General features: G+C 35.4%; 1 protein-coding gene across 5 annotated transcripts in view; it reads right to left on the bottom strand.

The window, feature by feature from the left end:
- Nucleotides 1–24,326, bottom strand: part of LOC145672006 (uncharacterized) — a 111,656-nt gene that overhangs the window by 69,060 nt on the left and 18,270 nt on the right. Inside the window, exon 1 of one of the 5 annotated variants that reach the window (XM_081741193.1) lies at nt 13,170–13,435. The exons of 1 other annotated variant lie outside the window; for it this stretch is intronic. The gene's annotated coding sequence lies outside the window, so the exon portion shown is untranslated. Of the gene's footprint in view, nt 1–13,169; nt 13,436–24,326 lie in introns of those variants that run through there. 3 more of the 5 variants (XM_081741200.1, XM_081741190.1, XM_081741201.1) reach the window with 3 other exon arrangements.

Raw genomic sequence — 24,326 nt, 5'->3', positions numbered from 1 at the left:
CTTAATCTACTCAAACAATCGAAGTCGCACCCAAGAATGATTTAGTTTTAAAAAAATCTGATAATACACATGGGTTATATATAGAAATGAAATTTTACCTTATTAATCTCTAGAAAATTGTTTTCATACGACTGATATTTGTATTTTCTGTACACTTTTTCGAAGTGCTAGGAAAGGGACTTGAAAGTACGAAAGTTAGCTTAATATTAGACGAACGAGCCTAGCATGAAAATGTTTATCGCTTGCTGAACAAAGTCGAGAATTTTGAAAATGTTGATTTTAGTGAACAACAAATTTTGGAGCACACATAGTTGAATTGTTAGTGTGTATGGTCCTAGTTCGAAACCCAAGAACTAACACAATTATTGGTGGCCAATTGAGTAGCCACTTGAATTAAAAACTAGAGAAATCCTGTTTAGAAAGCAATAACTACTGGTCGATAAGCTGATCTTTCAGTTAAACATGCGTTATCTAGTCGGCCATGTCCTTTCGTGGAATGTAAGAACTTAGTAAGTTTCACTGAAGTGTTTAGTGAGTTACATTTGCATAAACGCAGTTTCTTCACTTATCAATCAAAAAAGCTAATCACAAACATAGTGAAATTAAATAAAAGTAAAATAATTCATGAAAATGAAAAAAATAATTCATTCCAGAATTACAAAAGAGAGGCAAGGAGAAGGTTAGAAGAAAGGACTAAAGAACATGAAGACGAAGTTAGATGAAAGAGGGAAAATAACATGGTTTAAACATATGAGAGAAACGGAACATGAAATATATATTGGGAAGGATAGAAATAGAAAGGGAGAGAGAAGAAGAAAGTGGAAGGAAGCAGTGGATAAAAAGAAAAGGAAGAGAATGTAATGAAGGATTAAGAATATACGGGTATGATTTATGGAACAAAGTATTAGAGAGGGTAGAGGAGATATTGGCCAAAAGAAGATAGCACGCAATGTAGTGTGGAATATGAGAACAGGATAGCGTAGACGTGTGCTTGGTTAAAATTTGCGTATTTTAGAAAAGTGAAAGTTTGAACGTAATTGAAAATTAAGGTCTGTACCTAATTAAAAATTTAGAACTGTAAAAATAAAAGGAATAATATTTAATCTTATTGATTAATACAAGTGAACTCCTTTCATTTCTTGAATTATATAAGTTGTAATCTTAGATTGTGCTTTCACAAACTGTCTGACGAAGGCAGTGGTATATTGAGTTGAGTTGATTTTGAGTTTAACGTCCCTTTTCAGCATCGAGGCTATATGAGACGTGGACCTACTGGTTAACGTGGAATCCGAACCACATGAGCTCCCGCCGGGAATCGAACCCGGGTCTCTCGCGCCAAAGGCGCGTACGCTAACCGCTTAGCCACGGAGGAGCTTCTCAGTGGTATATTGATGATACTCTAACAAGAGATATTTAATAATATGGATTTTCCTTCATCCCATCTATTTTTATTTAAGTTATACATAGTTTCAAAGCCAACATGACCAGTATTCGTACTGAACTTATTTATAAACCATCTCCTATACAAAATAATAATAACGTTAATCTGGAAGCCTTACAGTGTGAAATCATTATAATCTATATTTTTACGAAGGAAAATCAGAAACTAAGATTGCAGGGCCGATGTTTCTGGAGTTTTGCCTGTTATAGACGAATAAGGAGTGTGCGATAATTCTAATACATGAAGTTGGCAACTGTGCAGAGGTTCCGCCACCTACGACGCTAGTTGTAGGTAAACACAATTGGCGACTCGTTTGGAAAACTGGTCTCGCGAAGAAGTCTGCTCAATTATTAGATTTCTGTGAGCGAAACATGCAACCGCGGGTGAAATTCACCGACAGCTGGTAGTGGTTTACGGAGAGACTGTAATGTCTCGTCAGCATGTAGCAGAATGGTGTCAAAAGTTTGCGGCTGGTAGAGAAAACAACGCACGGTCGCATACTTTCCACAAGACCACCACGTTGTTGAAGCAGTTTCGTTGGGCATGATCAATTACCCTCCCTACAGCCCAAATCTAGCTCCAAGCGACTTTCACCTGTTCCCGCACTTGAAGGAGCACCTAGAAGGCCATCGCTTTGATTCAGACGAGAAACGCTTCGTGACAAGTGGTTGAACACGCAAGGACATGATTTTCGCCAGGAGGGAATCTTCAAATTTATTCCACGATGCGACCGACAAGTGCCTCAACCGATATGTCAAAAAATAACCTAATATATATACTATCTGTTGGCTGTATTGGTTATAAGAAATACGTATTCACGTTTCACTGTATATATGTATATATTCACGTTTCACTGTAGGCTTTGTAACTTTACTTTCTGATCATACCTCGTATATAAAAGAGACTAACTCATCAAGGTCCAGGCCATACGTGAGTGAGCTACAGCACTATAGCTAGAAACGTAGAATTTGGAAAGGAAAAGTCCTTTTGTCCTGGAAGCAAAGAATAAGATTTTTTTAATACAATTCTAAGGTAAAGGTAGTAATAGGGGGGTTAAATTTTCTGTCAAATAATAGAGTAGCTGATGAATCTCTAAAGTTAGGAAGATGAAACTCTGCATCTAAATTCTTCATTAAAAATAAATGAACAAATATAAAATTAGCCAATCATATTGCATGGCAGAACAAATGATCAAGTTGAGGAGGAATAGTTTTGATTTAGAAGAGAAACAACACTAGAGATATTATTGACTAATTTCAAGTATCGGTGAAAGAATTTCAGAGAAGGAGAGTTAAGCATTTGTAGATTTAGAGGAAACTTTGACCAATGAGCTGCGAATCTAATACAAAGGAAGGGAAGGAGAGCTAATGACCCACATTAAAATCCTCAACTTAGAAACAAAATACAAGGTGTTTCGAAAAGAATTACTGAATTTAAAATGTAAATAGTATTCATAGTATAGAACATAGATTATTATATTACAAAGTTAACATTAAAAAAAAAAATACCAAATCATAGATTCACAATGTGGCCCCCTTGGGCATGCCGACCCTGTGCAATGGCATCATTTGAAGCCCCCTTTCTCCAGAAAAGACAAATCTTAAAAGCCACTATTTTAAGATTATGCTACCCCATCATGAACAACGATGGGGGGAAGCACTCGCACTCAGAATGGCCTAAACACTACAAATACAATCTCGTTGTGTATGTTTTTACTTTAAATAGTAATCTATATTGTTAGAGTAATCAAATCTAGGAGGCTCAGGTATGCATGTTATGTAGCCAGAATGGAAAAAAGTAGGAACGCTTTCAAAGTTTTGACTGAAAATCCAATCGGAAAACGACTATTAGGAAGATCTAGGTGCAGATAGGAAATACTATTAAGAGTCTTCATCCCGGCGAAATTAAAATACCGCTAATTTTACAGTAATTATGTGATATCTTCAAATAGATAAAAGATAAATGAAATATGGAACAAGAGTACCCTAGACAATATTATTTTGCGTGAGGTACCGTTATCACAAGTCATCTAGTGGCTTTCCGTTTTCAGCTGTTTAGAAACGCGAAAATAAATGCCGATTTTCAAAATGGGTCGAAATCGAAAGCAGATAAGTGAGTCGTGATAACGGTTTCTCATGTAAAATAATATTGTCTAGGGCGCTGTTGTTCCACATTTCGATTATCTTTTGTCTATTTGAAGATATCACATAATTACTGTAAAATTGGCGGTATTTTAATTTCGCCGGGATGAAGACTCTTAAGATGGATCTAACAAAAATAGGAATACGAAATAGAAACTGGATTCAGTTGGCTAAGAATAGAAGTCAATGCAGAGCTTATGTGAATGCGGCATTGTATCTCCGGATTTCATAGGTCATAGAGTGAGTTAGTTATGTTGGTGGAAGTTAAAGCAAACCCACCTGCAGAGGAAAGATGGTAATCCTTTTCATAGAATTCAATATCAAGCTTGAATCTCAATATATCAGTATGCAATTCCAGTGTAACTAGCTCTTTTATCTTTATATCTTGATTTTCCTTCTATGTCTGTTAAAATAAAAATAAAAAAGTTTCCATCCTCAATGATAAGGAAGTTGTTTGCGACAAAGACAATATTAGTTTTCATGTCAAAACTGTGATATGTAACTAAATGAAACAGGTGTTCGCTACCATTCGAAAATTGAGTTCTTGTATTTGACAACAATCAAGCAATTCATGCTGGGATTTAATTTACTATTTGCTTTAATAATGGCTATGTGATTTTAAACTAGTGCAACCTAAACAGAGGTGTCATTTCAGACTTCGCTTGAGGGGGCCAAGAGCTCCACTGACATAAGACTTTCACTTTTTGTACTAGTATATTAGTAGATAATCGATTAAGGTATATGTATTCCTCAAACTTTTTTGGGGGGGAAATTGCTGCCACCTGTCCCCCTAAATGACGCCCATACCTAAACATGATTTATGAATGTAGTATTAAAATAGTTCAGTTTAGTAAATATAACGACCATCATCATGAAGTCTGTTCCCAACAAGAAATATTTATTTTAAACAATAAAGTTATAACAGATTTTGCCGCCCCGTGCAGGCTTGCCACAGTCGAGACTCGCGATGATGCCAAACACGGGTCTGAATTACGCTAGAGTTTTGTAAATTATGCCAGATTTTCAAATTATCTTTCCTAACTAATTTTAAAGACCCGCCCCTACTTATCTTCATTATTTTAATAAAGTTTATTAACTATATTCATGTACGCAGTCAGGAGTGATGGTAAATGGCACGTTAGAGGGGAGGATGGTCGAATTTATATTTTATGAATGGAAAACATTTTAAGAAATATATACACAACATACCGCTTCCGACACAGCCTGAAGCATTTGTTTTAGTGCTGTCCCCTGACGCTCAAATCCCTCCCCTCTCAAGTTGTAAATTGAAAGGGACACAAACATCCCAGATAACCACACATTCACGTGTCAGTTGACAGTAATAAAACTATGGGTAAGTAAATATGTTTTGCAGTCACGTTTGCTATTTTTGAACATTTGCGTTTGCTCTGAATTCAACAAAAAATTACAACCGCAGAAATACTGACTGGTTTCATTGTTCCAACCATTGCTTCAACTAAAAAGAATAATTTCCGACGGTCCTTGAACCATCTAAATTTTCGTTCTTTTTCTGTTTAACAGACGGAAGAATGAAATTATGCTAGATTTGGCCAGGATGCTAAAGTCAAGATGCTAGATGCTAAATGCATGTGGATTATGCTAGACCTACAGTAACACCAAGATGCTAGATATGGCTTCACTGGCCCCGTGCAAATACAAGTGTTGGACATATGGTAGAGCCAGCCTTGCGCTTGGGATGTACGGCATATGTTCGAAACTCTGCCGGATGCACTCCACATCTTCTCTTGACATTCGGAAGACGACCACTGTATTTCCCTTAATACAAACAATCCGTGTCTTGGTATTGTTTATTCCATCCTTAATTTTCTGAACGGTATCAACAAAATTCACGCTGAACCGTTATGACGAACTCTCACTTCGCCAAGCGAAAACACAAAATGATTTCCGCTTTGCAGTCACCATCGTGTTAAACACTAAAGTCAATGGTGATGGAAATGCACTACTACAACCAGTGTTGGGCAAAATTCTATTGAATTAACAATTAACAATTAATCTGTAAATTTAATTGTTAATTGCAATTAACAATTGAAAAAAGTAATGGTCAATTGTTAATAGCAGTTGGCCATTAATAAATGAGAATCACTTGCAATTAATCAATTGATTGAAAGTAATTGCAGTGGAAAGTGATTGCAATTGAATTCAGTCATTCAATTGGAATTGAAATTAATTGGCAATTAATTCAATTGCAATTGATTTCCACAGCAATTACTTTCAATTGATTGATCAATTGCAATTGATTTTTACTGATTAATTTTCAACACTGTAGTTCAGAGAGAGCGTGGATAAATTAAAACTTTAGCCATGACCAACTGACCCACCACCCATCGTGGTCCACGACCCACCGTGACTCACTCTGGTCCACGACCCATCGTGACCCACTCTGACCCACAACTCACCATGAACCACTCTTGCCCCTGTGACCCACAGACCACCAAAACTCATTGTCATCAACTCTGACCCATGATTCACGCCCTCTTCTCTACTGACTAAAGAGTTTAAATACAAGACTATGAAATTATCACTCATCTGAGTTTGAATTTCGCTCAATCGCTCAAGCACCGGTCTATTACAGTAACGGTGAATCTGACCTTTACGAAATAAAATGGTAAAGTGTTTGTCATGGACCAAATGACCATGAATTCAATTACATAGATAATTATTATAATTATCATTGATAATTTTTTCCTCGTTGAATTATAGATACTTTTCAGTGGAAAAAAGAATAAAATTTAAAAGTTCCAATTCAAGGTAAAGTAGACCAACGTAAAGGAAAAAAGTATAAAATTTCCAATATAATTAAGCGTATCGTAAAAACAAAATTTCTATGTAATTAAGCTTACAGTACAAATGTTATGTCTATTTTTCTCAGAACTATTAGCTTGATTTCCTTGTGCTCTGAACGCTAAACACAAACTTCAGCAATTATTATAATAGAAAGCAGTGGATATATAATGCGAAGCACTGTATTTGTTGTTTCTCAATTAATATCGATCGTTTTCGATAATTTTTACAAATCAACCCACTACCAATTTCTCATACGTAGAAAGCCCCCCTCCCTCCCATAAAAGAGATTTTTGAAAAATGCTAGGACACCTTCTGTTTATTTTTAGTTCCCTAAATTGAAGTCGAGTTTCGTGTCGAGTCGAGTTTGATAAATAGCTCCCTCGTTCAGCTCGTTTTAACTCGTTTTGAAATCATAATCTGATTGTACTGGAAAGTGAAAGCCATGAGAAATGTAAGCAGTAGTGTGGAATACTTTTAGTGGTGCTCACGAAAGGGGTGCATCTTGTCTCGTACTTTTAGTGTATCTCGAGGGGTACTTTTAGTGCATCTCGTCTCATCTCGATAGCGAGACGACGATAGATTTTTATAACGAGACAGCGTCAAATACCGTGAGCACCGGCGTTATTAACTTGTTAAGCCGCCAACGAATTTCGAGATGGTTTCTTTTGCATCGTTTTGTGCGTGTTTTGTGCCGTTTTGTGCGAATACTCCCTCGTTTTATGCATAATCGGAAGTGGGTCAAAATGTGCCTACAAATATGGTGGAACAAATTAATACTGCTCCGCCACCAATGAATTTCTCAGTTGTTTCCTTCAGATCGCCTAGTACCTGTCTGTGCAGTTTTGTGCTCCTATTTCTACGTTTTGTGTGTCACAGGAAGTGGGTCAAAATGGTCCTCTAAGGTGTGACGCAAATGACCCACTGTTCCACCACTATCGAATTTCGAGGTCATTTCTTTCGCATCGCCTAGTGCCTGTTTTGTGCACCTATTTCCACGTTTCGTGCACCACTGGAAGTGGGTCAAAATGGGCCTCCAAGGTTGGACGAAAAAACCACTGTTCTGCCACTATCGAATTGCTAGGTCGTTTCCTTCGCACCGTTTAATGCCTGTTTTGCACTGTTTTGTGCACTTAAAATAATTATTTCTTGTTGAAAACACACTTCATGATGATACGAAAAAGATAGAAGTATGCGGCAAACTTGTAACTAAAGTAACAAGATAGAAGTAGCATAAACAATACAACGGTCACCAGAATAGTTAGCCTAATATAAACCACCGCTAACACACACCTCGAAAACCTTATACGCACTTCCCCAAGGTATTTTGAGTTTAATTTGAAATAGTGATCACCCTTGTGCTTTCGGCAATCAAATCCTCTATACTAATTGCTTGCCTGTGCTCTCAGGTGTTCTTCGCACTACGTTACAAAACAACTAATCCACTTCTCATATAACCTCGATGCTGAACAGGACGCTACACTTCAAATCTACAAATCAGTCAACAAGTCATCCATTTATAATTTAATTTATTTTTAATCGACATTTTTTCCTGTGTGGAGCTGCAACTCACCTTGATTATGGTCTAGCTAACTACAGAATAGATTATTAACATCTGAAAACAAGAAATGAGAAAGAAACGTATACAAAATATGAGCTAACGTGCAAAACATGATCCTAAGAACAAAAATTCTTGAAAAGTCTAACTATGCTTTATGTCTAGCGATAAGCACAGGTATTTTCTTGCAAAATAAAAAATTACTAACAGATTAGTTGTCGGCCTGTATAAGGCCTTAAGTGACAAGTTTTCCCCAAAATAATTGTATTTATAGCCATAAAATGTAGGTAGGTCTATATAGTCTCAATCCGTAACGTCTCCTAAGAGAAACCATATTAATACAATAAAAAATAAATAATATATATATTTTTTTTACTGATATGAATTCCCTCAAGAGCTGCCACTGGTCTGCAGAAAAAAATCCACACCAAAAGCATAGAGTAAGCATATTTCTATATAAAAGGATATATTTATTATATGCGTAAGGTAACAAAAAAGGATATTCGAGCAGTATTTCCAAATAATCACACCTCTCCATATCTTTTTTTTTTATTACTCGTATTATTATTTCCGCCTTTTCTCATGTTTATCTGGAAAATACTACTCTTCCACTCAGGTGTTCTTCTCACTACGTTCTCTATCCTGGGCGTTCTCTATTCTCCATTCCGTCTTTCTCAGATCATTTTATATCTTATTCTTTCCTTGCATCTTGGGTCTTCCCCTCTTCCTCCTACCTGGTACTTCTAGCTAACTCTCCTTCCCACATAGTCTTTGTTTCATCGCTCTACAAATCCAACCATTTTAGTGTCTATTCTTAAAAGCTTTCACTCTAGGGTAGTGGTTCTCAACCTATTTCCTATCACGACCCCATTTTATCACATCTTCTTGCGATCCTCCCCCCCTTCCTTATAATTTCTAGTTTGTATATTAAACCTGTGTGGGATTTTTAATATACCTATTGCGGAGATTTCACGATATCCATCTATTTTCTATAATAGTAAAATCCATTTCTTGTATATAATGGATACAGTATCTTTCCTAAAAGCGAATGGATTGAGACCGAATTTGGTCAGTTCATTAATATCACAAATATCGAATCTGATCTGTCATACTGTTTCAAAATGGAGACCGTTTGAAAATTTTAAAACTTCATATAACTCCCTTAATTTTGAATCATATGATAAAAAAAAAAAGTTACTTCTAATTTTGGTTAAAAAATTTGAACAGTTATTTAAAAAGTTATTGAGTATTATAATTTCCGAGAGATCGCGACTTTGAGTTACGTAATATTGTTGTAAATTTGATACATTGTTGTGTATGTGCTCAGTATCACCAAAAACTGATAAATGCAACTTGTTTACATTTAAAACTTGGGAAGCAAATAAAATCCCACACCAAAAATCTACCTTCATTGTGGCCAACTTGCTGGAATAAAGACAATTCGCTCACACACAAACGTATCTCATCAGATTTCAATTTTAATTGTATTTCAGTATGCAGATTTTCTTGCATTTCTATTTGTCTGGTTTTTCAATATGCTGTTCTCGTTAGTTCCATATCGTATCTCTTTCATTTAAATTGATTTTAAACAACCCTGCACCTGTTGAAAATCCTTAATAGACCTATTTTCTGTTGTTCTTAACAGTATACAAAGGAATAAAAATATGCGTGCCAAAACAAAATTCAAAATAATATCTAAAAACTGGATAATATCATAACTAATGTTAATTGCGCACTTAATAATGTAAAAGTGATTTTAGAAAATGTTAAATGTAATCTCAAACTAGTTGCATATCACTTAATATTGTTATACTGTATTATGAATACCTAAACGAAGAATAATTAGTGGTACTCGAATTCTGTAAGGACAAGATTATAATGTACTAATTTGCAAGATTATACTTTAAAATATTTTTCGGTATTAGATTCTAATTATATTTATTTCTTCCCTTTATCCTCGCGACCCCCCGGTTAAGAAACCCTGCTCTAGGGTCCCACCTTAACAATAGGGTCTACCTCTTATATAATCAGTCCTTATTCTGTCCTCTCTCATCACTCCATACATCCATCTTAACCTTCTTGTCTCCGGTCCGCCATTTCTCATAATCCCCCCTGTAGTCGAAAAATTGTGTCCGGATGTTTTCTCAGAGTTCTTCCGTGTCCTCCCACATTTTCATTCTACCAATTCAATCATAAATATTCACTTGTATTACTTTTACGTCCCCTTTATCAAAAATGTAGAAGTACTTTAAAAAAAGTACGAACCACCACACTAAATTTTCTCGCTCCAGTTTCTTAAGCAAAATCACGTTATGTTGTACAGCTCACAGATGACGAGAAGAACCCTAGCAGAAATAGTGTGACGTAATTATGGACTCGCCCACTTTTCGCACGGGGGTTTCAAATGACACCATGGAATAGCACACAGATAACTACCCGGGGTAGCAGACGACATGTAAGTATAGACCACACCTCAAGAACCGAAAATGGACTTGACCGTGTCGTTGACCTTTCCCCGCTGCCCCTGTTTTAGGGTTCTTCTCGTCATCGGTGAGCTGTAATTATTAATGCAATATTTATTTGTGAAATACGAACAAAATTAAAAACCGTTTCTAGGAAACTTCATTCGAAGAAACCTCATTCCAAGGATTAAACTACTCAAGAAAACTCAAGACTCCCTCATAACTAAGCGGTTAGCGCACGCATCTTTGGCGTCGGAAAGCTTGGTTCGATTCCCGGCGGGAGCTCATGTGGTTCGGTTCCCACGTTAAGTTGTAGGTCCACGTCTGATATAGCCTTGCTGCTGAACGGGACGCTAAACTAAAACTCAAATCATGGAAACGCATTTTCTAGGACAAATAAAATATACTATATTACCAGGTCGTTAAGAAAACATTTATTTATGAAATGTGAGCAAAACTAACAGACTTCTTTTTATAGAAAATTGCCCCCAAAAAACTCACCCCAAGAGTAAACCTTTTGGATTTTCTTCAGGACAAATGAGTCATTCCATATTGTCAGGTTATTAATGGAACATTTATTTATGAAATCTGAGGTAAATTGCCTGTCATTTTTCAGAAAATGGTCAAAAAAAAAAAAAAACCTCGCCCTTAAGAGTAGCTATACTATCCCTTGTAAAAATTCTCGTAACAAATGAGTTATGCCATGTTGTTAGGTCAACATTGTGAAATAGGAACATAATTGCCTAAGTCGCTTTTGAGAAAATCGTCCAGAAAAAGTTCACCTCCCAAGAGCAAACTACGCCTTGTTAATTATTTTCCATATAAACTACTTACGCGATGCCACACTACAGGGTTGCCAATGAAATATTGGTGTGTAAAACATAAACAACATCGTTGGATCTGTTTTAGGGTTGCCAACTGGCCGGTTTTTCACCGGTCTGGCCGGAAATATTGCTATTATTTTGATTACAGCCGGTGACCGGTAAGAACTTCATACCAGCCCCTTTATGGCCGGTTTTTTTTTTTTTTTTTCAAATTTGTACCTAGTTCAAAACAGTTTCGTCTAGTTCGAAGTATAGATTTAAAAAATAAATTTCATTCTGTAAATCCAAAACTGTCACCTTTCACTATCAATCAACGATTAATATATTTTGTCCATCTGTTTAGATAAATTTAAAGAGATGATCAGGAAAAATTTGAAATTTACTTGTACGGAAATTTTATACATTTACTGAGAGTGAAAAAGGATTTGTTAAAGCAATTTGCTGTAGTCGAAATATAAGTTTAGAGAGTAAATTTCGGTTTGTAAATCCAAAATTGTCACGTAAAGATTTACTTTCGTTCATCTGTTTCGATAATTTTAAAGAAGTGGCAGTCACTGGTAAATACAATAAAATGACCAATCCTGATTTCAGTTTATCATTTACAGCACAATGTATCTAATCTATTAAGGTTAATAGTGAATGTACTAAGGATATGCAGAATATAAGTGCTAATGCACTTTTGTTCACGATAGTACATTTTTTTCCCATGGATGGCTTCAAACAGAAATAGATATATATATATCATTCTAGACACTACAATTATATCATAGGGAATTTTGAGGGGTACCGGTTTTTTATTGTGCAGAGTTGGCAACCCTAATCTGTTTTTCGAGAATTTTTTTTTCTTTTTTTTCTTTTTTCTTACTCTTCAGTAAACTACTTTTAATTTTGGGGGTTCGAATAAAATTCGAAAAGGGCTCCTAAGGAATCTCATAAAAACCTTAAATTGATACGAATATATGAAATGGTATGGCCTCTAGATGAATGAAAATATTTAGATCGGGACAAACAGACTGACAAACAGACGGATAGATATTCTAAAACCATGACGAATAGAAATTCAGTGGCGGCTTTTGAAAGAAAGGCCCAGTAGCGTCAATCACTCGCTTCGCTGGATTAAAATAAGAAAAATTAGTAATATTTTCCGTTAGTCAGTTACCTTCTACTATTACTGAACCGCTGTCTAATACAATAGATAACTAGCGTCAATTACCCACTTCGCTGGGTTAAAATAAGAAAAATTAGTAATGTGTTCCGTTAGTCAGTCACTTTTTACTATTACTGAAGCACTCTCTAATATCGGTCATTTTCGTTCATTTTTATATAGCTCCCTCCTCCCCTTCCCCAAGTTGCGGGGCTGAATTTGGATTTAAACAGCATCGCAAGTGTCACTATTCATTTCAGCGACGCCGAAAACTATGGATTCGACACTAATATCGATCATTGTTTGATGATAATAATTTAAATGATAATAACCGTCCCAGGCTTAATGCTCATCTATGTTGAAAATTTCATCGAGATCAATCGGGTGGCTTAAGAGTTATTAAGTCACAAACATAGTCATTTTCATTTTTATTTATATAGATTTTAAGCTTTCTTCCCTTAGCTTCTTCCCTCACGAACCGCCACTGGTTGATATCCAGCGCCCTCTCATGCCGGACGAGCGCACTTTCTGTATGCATGGCGCAGGGTTTGATTCACCGCTACGGATGTTTGAGTCGCATACAAACTCGAATTATTGTTCGGATGTCACTTTAATTTGCGTCTCATACAGCCTAGGTGCTGAAAAGGGGCATTATAATGCGATCAACTATTAAATTCTTTACAACACTAGTGTACCGTTACTATGCAAATAGAAAGTAGCGACAATCTGCTAATGTACCAGAAAAAAACACTCTTTTCATAGGTATAAACACATACCAAAGACTAATTATTTTAGGCACACTTCAACATCTTTGAGCACTATGACGTATTCAATAAACCATGGAATTATGAGCTAGGCGAAGAAATTAGAAAGACACACTTATTATCACTATCTCACCCACATATAAACACAACTGACGTTCTCCTCCAGCTCAAAAATAATCCCAAGTTTACGGTTTGCTTGATGTGAGCCTGATGAATCAGCGTCAGATAGGAAATCTACTCAGGGACGAAAACATCCCAGTTCCCACATATCAAAACTCATTAGTCAGTAGAAATGATAACCTTACAGTGAGAGCGTAAAGTGCACCATAATCACATACTCCGAGACAGAAATATGAATCCTCTCTTTTTAAGTATATTATCAACCTATTATCTCTTTTCTCATGATCAAAAGTAGCACTCAAGTCTTCCATTTTAGACTTTCAAACTATGCTATGCAGGAGTGTCGTAAGTCTTAGAGAATTGTTTTGTCCGTCAGTCCGTCTGTCGACAGGTATCAGAGCAAAAACAGTAGGAAATATCAAGATTTTTTTTCTTTTCTTCTAATCGATTCAGCATCCCAAGAATAGGTTCCATCTCCTCCGTTAACTCTCTATTATCCAAACCGGAAGTAGTTCAGATTAGTCATTTCCGGCTTTAAAGTTTATCTTCACAGATCGAAAACTGTAACAGATACCTAAAAGTTTTTTTTTTTTTAAATGGATTCAGCACCGAATTAAACATGTCATGACGAACCACAATACTGTACCGAAAGCGGAAGTAGTAAAAATTTACTATTACTTTTGGCTTCAATGCCGGCTTTATCGCCATAGAACAAAAATGGTAACAGATAGCGAGAAGCGTTTTTTTTTTTTTTTTTTTTAACCATTCAGAGTCTCAAGGTAAGATCATGACTATACACAACATTCTACCAAAACTGTTACTTCCGGATCAAAGTTACTGTTACTTCCGGATTCAATACTAAGTTCCGTAGAGCAATCATTGTAAATACTATCAAGATACGATCTTTTGCAACCGATTCAGAGTCCCAAGAATAGGTTCGATCTCGTTCGTTCTCTAAACAAACCAGAAGTGGTTAAAGTTAACATTTATTGGCATACAACGAAAATGGTAACAGATAACATGAAGTGGTTTCTTGCAAACGATTGAGCGTTTCAAGATAATATATCATGACTATCCACAACACTTTACCAAAACCGGAATTGGTTTGAATTTAATATTACTTCCGGTTTCGATAATGATTTCCGTAGAGCAAAAACGGTAAATGCTATCATGAGCGATTTTTTTGAAATCGATTTAGGGTCCCAAGAATAGGTTCCATCTTGTCCATTAACCCTCTATTCAACCCGGAAGTGGTTAAAATAAGCCATTTCTGGTTTCAACGTTTATCGCCAAACGGTAAGAGATAGCAAGAAGTAGTTTTTTTTTTATTTTTTGCGAAATGATTCAGTGTCTCAGGACAACATAACAAGACTATCCACAGCACTCTATCAAAACCGGAAGTGGTTCAAAGTTACTATTACCTCTGGTTTCAATAGCGAATTCAACGTTTATCGCCATAGAACGAAAACACTAACAGATAGCGAGAAGTTGATTTTTGTCATGACTATCCAGATCATTCTACCGAAACCAAAATTGATTCAAATTTACTATTACTTTCAGTTTTAATACTGATTTCTGTAGAGCAAAAATGGTAAATGCTATCATTGTTTTCCATCGATTCAGCGCCTTAAGAATGAGTTTCAACTCCGCCGTTGAAGCTCTATTCAGAACAGAAGTAGTTAAAATTAGCCATTTCCGGTTTCAACTTTAATCGACACGTAATAAACACGGTAACAGTGAGAAACGTTGCTCTTTTCCTTTTCAAACGATTCACCTTCTGAAGACAACATTTCATGACTATTTACAACATTCTATCAAAACCAGAAATGGTTCGAATTTATTATTATTTCCGGTTTCAATACTTATATACCTAGAGCAAAAACGGTAAACGATATCAAGGAGCTGGTTTTTGTAGTCAATTCAGCGTTCCGAGAATAGGTTCTATGTTTTCTCTTAGCTCTCTGTTCAAAACGGACGTGGTTGAAATGAACGATTTTTTGTTTCAATTTTTATCGCCATAAAACAGAAAGAGTAAATGGATTTCGTGTAATGGCTATTTACATGGATTCAACGTCCGTGGAACAGGTTCAATCTTTGATCTTATTACTCTATTTCAACCAGTACTCATAGATGCAATACTTCAAGTTTGAATATTGAATTCACATAATTTGGAAGTCTTAGTTCCACTCTGTGAAACGATACTAATTTATTTTTTATTGTATTGTATTTTACTTTTTAGTTTAACGTCCCAGGTTATGCACCAAAGCTAAGGGAGACAGTGATAAATGATAATGGTGGAATGACGGAAGTAGAAGGAAATGGGAGAACCCGGAGAAAATCCGCGCACAGAGTTTCTTCACCACAAAGAACCACTTGACAGGAGCTGGACAGAGATGATGTAGGTGGATGAAAATTTGACCTATGACCCAATGACTCACCGATCGTGACCCATGACCACTAGACCCACAACACACCATGACCCACTCTAACCCAGAGTGGCCCTTTCCGACCCACCACCCACCAAAACTCACCGTAATCAACTCTGATGCAGGATCCACTCCCTCCTATCCACTGACTAAAAAGTTTATACTTTTAGTAAAACAAGGTTGTAAAACTATTACTAATGGAAGTTTTAATTTCTACGGTCAATCGCTCAAGCACCGCTCTGTTACAATACCGGTGGATCTGACTTGTACGATATAAAATGGTAAAGTGTTTGTCATGGGCCAAATTACGATGAATTTCAATTTAATTATTGTATATAGTTATTTCCTTATTGAATTACAGACACTTTTCAGTAGAAAACAAAATGAAATTTGAAATTCTCAAATTAAGGTAAAGTAAGTGAGCGTAATAATATTAAGCAACGCCATATAATTAAGCTTACCATACGAACTTAAAATTTCCATGTAATTAAGCTCACAGTACAAATTTTATGTTAATTCTTCTGACAACTTCATGGCTTGAGAAGCACTGTATTTTTGTTATTCAATTAATTCTATTTCAAATATGGCTGACCCGAACCACTTAAGCTAAATGTATATTTAATAGGTAGATTATATTTCAGATTAGAAACACGAAACTGAAGTTTTCATCAATAAATTCTGACTAATCTTTTAAAAGTGACACAAATATGTTCCAGCATTCAATTCAAGAAGCTAGTTGCAAAACACTAAGGATAACTCAAAATAATTAGAAAAAAACTTACCATTCGATAAAAATATTAACTTCTTAGCATCTAATACTAGATAACCTTGAAAAATACTTCTACAAATCAATAAAATTAATATACAGTGGATTCACGGGTTACGTACTTAATCCGCTCTGTAGCGCTGTAGAGGTGTTGTCGTTATCTATTACCGTTTTAACCCTATAGCGGTCAATGTTAAAACCAAAAATGGTTAATTTCTGCTACTTCCCGTTTTACTAAAGGGTTAACAGTTACAATGTTACTTATTCTTAGAACGCTGAATCTACAGCTCCTCGCTGTCTGTAATAGTTTTTATTCTATGTAGACTAAAGTGAAACTGCAGGTTGTAGTGAATTTCTACCACTTCCGATTTTAGTAGTATTAAGGATAGAGTTGAAATGTAATTTTGAGACATTAGATTGCAGACTAATCGATTGCAGAAAACCGCTTCTCACTATCTGTTACAATTTTGGCTCTATAGTGATAAACGTTAAAACTGGAAATGGTTGATTGTTACTACTTCTGGAGGGTGGACCACTTCCATTAAGGAATTTCTCCTAGATAATTACTCCAGCTATCGATTCAAACAACAGAATTTAAAAAATTCGCTTTCGTTCAAGAGTTATCGTGCTTAGTAACGAACGGACGGACTAACATTAAAATATTAGTGTAAGTTCCACTACAGGATCCTAATAAAGATGTACTGAGTAATTTGCTTAGTACTGTATGATTTAATCTACATAGGTATATACGGGCCATTTATTAATAAAACTTTGCTGTCAAGTAATACTAGAAGTTCTGATCTAAAACACGTTGATCAACTTATTTTCTGTAAGTTAGCCGCTGAAAGTGTATTGGTCCCTTTATAGCCAGCCCCAGAAGTTGGGTACTGTAATTGTTGCATTTGCGTGAAACTTGCTTACACCAAGCATTAACGTTCTCCTATTAATAGTATACCCCTATTAAATGAACGCACCTGTTTCATTGGGAGAAACCAGGCACATAGCCAGAATTTCGTAATAGGGAGGGGTCCGTGACATGAAATACTGTGGTTATCACACCAGGGGCTCGATGATTCTAAACTATTTTACTGAAAACATATATTGGTTCGTTTAGCCAGGATTTCGTAATGAGGGTAGGGCATGACATGAAATACTGTGGTTATCACATCAGAGGCTTGATCGATCTAAATTATTTTACTGGAAATATATATTGATTTATTAGGACAATAGAATGAGGATATGTTAATAAATATTTTAACAACAAACTATGGAGAAATCTCGAGTAAAAGAATATAAAAAAGTATTGAAAAATATTTTACAATATCTACGTTCCTTCCCCTATTCATTCAATTTTCCTTTCATTATGACCTCGACTATTATAAAAAGAACATATCCAATAATGTCTTGTAAAGTATTTTACAATATCTGCGTTCCTTTCTCTGTTGAAACAGATGTTAACAGAACTTTCCTTCCACATAACTTTTTACCTGTTTTCATTATTCTGTCAACTACTGTCTGTTCCAAATGACAAGTTAAAGGAGCGGTAGGAAACTGTTTCTGAAATAACATGTTTGATATTGCAGAGATGACGAAAAATTATTTTTATTTTTAGCTGTTTATTTCTAACGCTGATTCTTCTTTTTCTCATTTCCTTTTTCATCTTTTCGTAATTTTTTTCATTTTTGGTTTCGAAGTGGGAGTCAGGACACCCCCCTTGGCTACGTGCCTGGTAAAACCACCAATTGATAAAGTCGCACCCCATGCTGATAGGGAATAAACTTTAACAAATTCGAGATTGTGACTATTTATGTCAGCGACTCCAAAAACTACGAATTGGACAATAACATCGGACAATTTGGACATTTTATTTTTCACACCCTCTCCCTCCACGGAGGGGAAGCTAAACTTGAATTTGAATGGCTTCGATATTGTCACTATTCGTCTCAGCGACCCCGAAAACTATGAATTCGACATTAATCTCGATCAATTTGAATATTTTACTTTTCATCTACCCCCTTCCCCTTTCCATGCAGTTGAAGGAACTTGAACGCCTTCAAGATTGTCATTATTCATCTCAGCGAGTCCAAAAGCTATGGATTCGATACTGATCTCGGTCAATTTAGACACTAAATTCTTCTCTCCTCCCTTCGCCTCATGCCGATGGGGATAAACTTGAATTGAACGACTTCGGGATTGTTATCATGCATCTCAGCGAACCTCCTGAAAACTAAGGATCGGGCACTAATATTGATCGTTTTTGATTATTTTTACATATCAATCCACTACAAATTTTCCATACATTTTTCTATAGAAAGTGCCGCTCCCCTCATAAAAGAGAATTTAAAAAATTCTAGGGCATGTTCTGTATATTTTAAATAAAGAGTTACTATACTGAATATCAGCTCCGTAAGTTGAAAGGCTCGTGAGCTACTTGATTTTTCGCAAAAAATCAGACCCTCCCCCTTGGGGGTATGTACTCCCATGCGCAAAAAATATTGCGCGTATACTGTAACTCACAATTTTTCGCAATTATTTCATTTTCCATATGTTTATTGGTAAAATTTAGTTATTAGTAAGTGGAGATAATAGAAAGCAATCCATCTAAGGAGATATTTCCAAAAAATATAATAAAATAATAAAAATATAAGCAAAAAACAAAATTATGTTCGGTTTTGTGTATACTGGCAATAATGTTTTCGAGGGAATTTTTGGAGTAGCACAGCACGATTGCAGAGGGAATAACAAGATTAGTAGGAGAAGACCTGAACCAAGGAATGGAAATTGGAGTAAAATATTGCATTTATTGGCTTAAATCTAGGGTGTAAATTGTCTGCCAAATATAAATTAGCTTCTGTAAGCAAGATGTTATGCGAAAATATATAAACAAAGAGAAAAACTGTTGTCTTAAGTTTGGAAGTGACATGCTCTATAGCCATGAACATTTATTTCTTAAGAAAAAGATAGGCAACAAAAGAAAATCTGTGTGGTCAAGTGGGTAGTGTGACGGACTAGTAATTCTTATACTGTTTTGACACCAGATCGAATCCCATCCGGTCCTGTTCAATTTTTTTTCTTTACAAAACATTGTAGAAAGTGTATAATTTTTATGTTGATAAAACTGAAACAATACAATTAGGAAATATCTTTTTGTTTCCTCTGATGACGTATTTATTTAGAATTAGTGTACTATTAGTAATACCGATTGCTTTCAGTTTATGGTGTTGTATAGCTTCCTTTATCATCCTCTTTTCTTGAAAAAAAAAATTATCTCCAATAAAGGTTTCCCGTTATTAAAAAAGAAAACTATAGAAAATCATTGAATTTGGTCTTGAGGTTTTTATTGTGCTATATATATTATTTATAAGACTATACTTTATAAGGGAAGATGAGCGATCATACCCTCAAATTTAGCTAGTGAGTGAAAGATGTTTTCGGCATAAATATTTTACAGGTTTAGGTGCATGAAACACCAATACGCCATGGTCTTGACCTTCGTTTATTTCACATTATTATCCGACATATCATAGCAGGTAAAAAGCAGCATCAATCGGCAAGAAGAACTGCAAGTTGTGGTCTTAGTCTGTTTTTGATGCTCCGGACTCGATCGCCTAGCACGCTCGTCTATACCTTGACTCATACGTCTATCATTCAGTGCAGGCACATATCCAACTTTTCTTTTCGGAGGGGACCCGACACGAATCCTCGTAAGCACGTAATTCTAATGTTTCAAAAATATCAATAATAATAATAATAATAATAATAATAATAATAATAATAATAATAATAATAATAATAATAATAATAATAATAATAATGCAACAGTTCTGTATTTCTCTTAAACGTTTCTTACTTGTCATTTATGAACCGGTCAAACTTAATTCTAACTCACACGAAATCGAAAAATATTTTCTAGAGACATGTAAGGAAAACTGTCTGCTACGTATATCACATAACAAAAATAGCAAATGGCAATGAGTGTATCGTTCTAATAAAGTAATGTTATAAACAGACCGGAAACGAAATTGTAATCCCATTTAAAAGTGTTCTTTAATTCCACCTGGTATCAATGGCATTACGGTATATTCTTACAAGTAACACTTCCCAAGTGTAACACTCCGATTTTGATAAAATTTGACAGTCAGATACTACACATAAAATAAACGAATACATGTTTTTTTATTTTCTGCGGAAAAACTGTTTTACGGGGGCAAAAGCACTCACCCAAAATTTTGAAAGTTGACGCCCGAAAGACAAAAACAAGTGGACCAAAGTGTACGAAATTGTGCACAGATATGGCAGACGTAAAATAAAGGAATACGTGTTTTGTATTTTCCTGGAAAAAACGGTTAGGTGGGACGCAGACCCCTCCAAACCTTTGATCATGAAATATCAAAAGTGCTAGTAACAATATGTCTGATGTGTGTAAAGGACGAAGAATTCCGATGACACTTTGTGTATGGACAATACGCAAAAACTAAACGAATGCCTGTTTTAGGGGACAAAATCCCCTATCCAAAATGATGAAAGTAGACGCCCGAAAGGCAAGAAGAAGTGAACCGAAATGAATGAAATTGTGCACAGATATTGTAGACGAAAAATGAGGGAATATGGGTTCCGTATTTTCCTGAAAAAAAAAAAAAAAAAAAAAAAAACGTTTCGGTGGGACACAGACCCCTCCAAAACAGTATGTCAGAAGTGCTTAAAGGACATGAAGAATTGGAACGACACATTGTGTAGGGACAATACGCAAAAAAAAAAGGTTTATTTTCTGCGAAAAATTGGTTTTAGGGGGCAGAATTCCCCCCCCCCCAATTTTGAAATCGTGCACAGATATTCTAGACGTAAATCGAGGTAATTGTGTTTCGTATTTTCCTGGAAAAAAGCGATTGAGTGGGGCTCGGACCTTCTAAGCTGTTGATTAGGAAATATCAAAAGTGCAAATAAGTATGTATACGTCAGAAGTTCCTAAAGAGTATGGAGAATTGCAACAAAACTTCGTATAGGGACAATTTGCAAAACAATAAATGAAATGCATTTTAATTTGTATGAAAAAACAGTGTTGGGGCCTAGAGCCCCTCCCAAAAAAAGTTAATATTACCGTAAAAGTGCAGGAAGGAGTGGACCGAAGAAAATGAAATTGTGTGTAGATATTGTATAGACTGTATGTAAAATAAGGACTTTCGTGTTTTAAAGATGTCCCTATCAATTTTGGCACATCAACAGCAAACAGGAAATTAATCGGCACGAGTTTTTGTTTATGCGGAAAAACATTGTAAGGGTTAAAGTTGCCTCGTGAAATACTACAAAATACGCTATACTGTTTGTGCTTGTTGTTGATCTGCCAAATTTGAGAAATCTGATGGAGACACTTGTGAAACACGAGGGCTTTATTTTTCATATCCAATATCTACAGACAATTTCATTCGCTTCGGTCCAATCCTTCCGACATTCAACGCCTCGGTCCACTCAAAAGGTTTTTTTCTCTTTTCAGGAAAATACGAAGCACGTATTTCCTCATCTTACCTCTACAACATTTGTGAACAATTTCATTCAGTTCGGTACATTTTTTCTTGCCTTTCTTGCGTCAAATTTCAAAATTCATGGGGGGGACCTTTTGTCCTCTAAAACCGTTTTTTTCGCAGGAAATAAAAAAGCCGAATTTGTTTATTTTTTGCTTATTGTCCTAACACAAAGTTTTGTTCCAATTCTTCATGTAAATTTAGGCACTTCTGACATACTGTTATTAGCACTTTTGATATTTCATGATCAAAGGTTTGGAGGGATCTGTGCCCCACCTAACCGTTTTTTCCAGGAAAATACAAAACACGTATTCTCTAATTTTATGTCCGCAATATCTGTTCACAATTTCGTTCACTTTGATCCACTTGTTTTTGCCTTTCGAGCGTCAACTTTCAAATTTTAGGTGAGGGCTTTTGCCCCCTAAAACCGTTTTTCAGCAAAAAAAATAATAATAAATAAATAAATAAAAAATAAAAAAGCACTTATTTGTTTATTTTATGTATAGTATCTACCTGCCAAATTTTATCAAAATCGGAGTGTTACACTTGGGAAGTGTTACTTGTTAGAATTATAACAACAACGCATTGTCCACAGTTTGGACACTGACTCAAAGTAATCTGACATAAAAAAAAAAAAAAAACTCAAAAGGGAAAAAGTAGGTTTATTAAAAAAGTGCTTGAGGTTTGGTAAGGGACAGCTTCCAGGACCTCACGCTGGATATCACTGAGTCAATGCATTATATTTGTTTCTTGCAAAGATGATAATTAGATGCGTAATGTGTAAAATTATATCATAGTTTGACTTTTTATAGGTCTTTCCTTAACACATCCATATTATCCGGCGTTCTGCCTGCCTGTTTTATGTCGGATAAGCGAAACCTGTATTTTCAGATAGCATATACACAGGAGCTAGAGGTCTGCACGGGCCGGAATTTTTAGAACGGACTCGGCCCGTCCCCTTTAATTTATAATCTATAGGCATTAGCGGATTAAGGGCAGAGCCAATGGAGCCCAGGGCCCCCAGCTCAGGGGGCTCTTTAAAATCCCTCTGTTTAATACTTACGCTCGCGGTATCGCTAGATTTAAGTCTTTGCATCAGCAGCATTTATCTGTTAATAATGAATGCAATTATTTAATTGTTAATAATGAATTTAACTAAACTAATTATTGTAAACTTGGAGCACATTCAAATATTACAGCATAGTTCTCGGTAGTTCCATAAGTAATTTCAGAGACCACGGTGTTTCAGTGGTAGAGCGTTCACCTTTGGTGCATGGAGTCCTTGGTTCGATCTATGCTCGCGCCAAGTGAACCTTGTGCTGGACAAACACTGTGTGCGTGGGTTATCTCGAGGTTCTCCCGTTTTATCCCACTTTTTTCATTCCACCATTTCATTCATTTCTTATCATCACTGTCTCTTTTAGCCTATCCGGCATAATCGTGGGACGTAAAACTTAAAAATTTCATTTCAAATCATTTCAATCAAAAAACGGTTGCAGGAAGTACCGGTATGTAATTTCGAATAAAACAAACTACTATATACAATTCTGAGTATATTATTCTTTTATGAAATTCTCGCGAACCTTATTTCTAAATTGAAGGGTAAGAAGACTAAATTCATTCTCTTATTATTATAGATCCATTTCAATTGAAGCAGTTGGAATAGTTGAAAAAAAAAAAAAAAACATACCCTATATTCCAGTGTGCCACAATCGGTATAACGCGCCACACTGGTGTGTCCAGCAAAGTGAACAGTGTGACGCAAACTTTTTCCTATTATTTGCAAGAATATTTGTCGAGTTCCTGTTATTTATTATTATTATTATTATTATTATTATTATTATTATTATTATTATTATTATTAACGATTTTTTCATGGATCAGCTGTCTGTATACGGTTAAGCAACCACAAGTATCACATTGAAGGAATGAGTGTAATTATTTACTTTAATAGTAATACAAAAGTCTATTTGCTTGTATATTCTACCGGTAATAACTGCATCCGTCTAGAAAGCTAGGACTAACAACAAAGGGATACCAAGTTGTGACCACACACCGCCCCAAATCGTGGGTGCCACAAGTTCTCTTCTACGCCTTAGAACAATAAGGGCTGTAGCGTTCAGGGAGAGAGAGAAACAACTTAATTCCATTGCAGTTATATGCTTATTAAATGTTAACTTATATTTATAAATTGTGTAAGTGATCGTATCGTTTTCTGTTTATTATTATTATTATTATTATTATTATTATTATTATTATTATTATTATTATTAATAATAATAATAATAATAATAATAATAATAATAATAATAATAATAATAATAATAATAATAATTCT

Source organism: Thermobia domestica, chromosome 2, assembly GCF_964235325.1.
Source record: "Thermobia domestica chromosome 2, izTheDome1.hap1.1, whole genome shotgun sequence".
Lineage (NCBI taxonomy): Eukaryota > Metazoa > Arthropoda > Insecta > Zygentoma > Lepismatidae > Thermobia > Thermobia domestica.
Note: the sequence above shows the minus strand (reverse complement) of the source record. Positions and strands in the feature narration are given on the sequence as shown.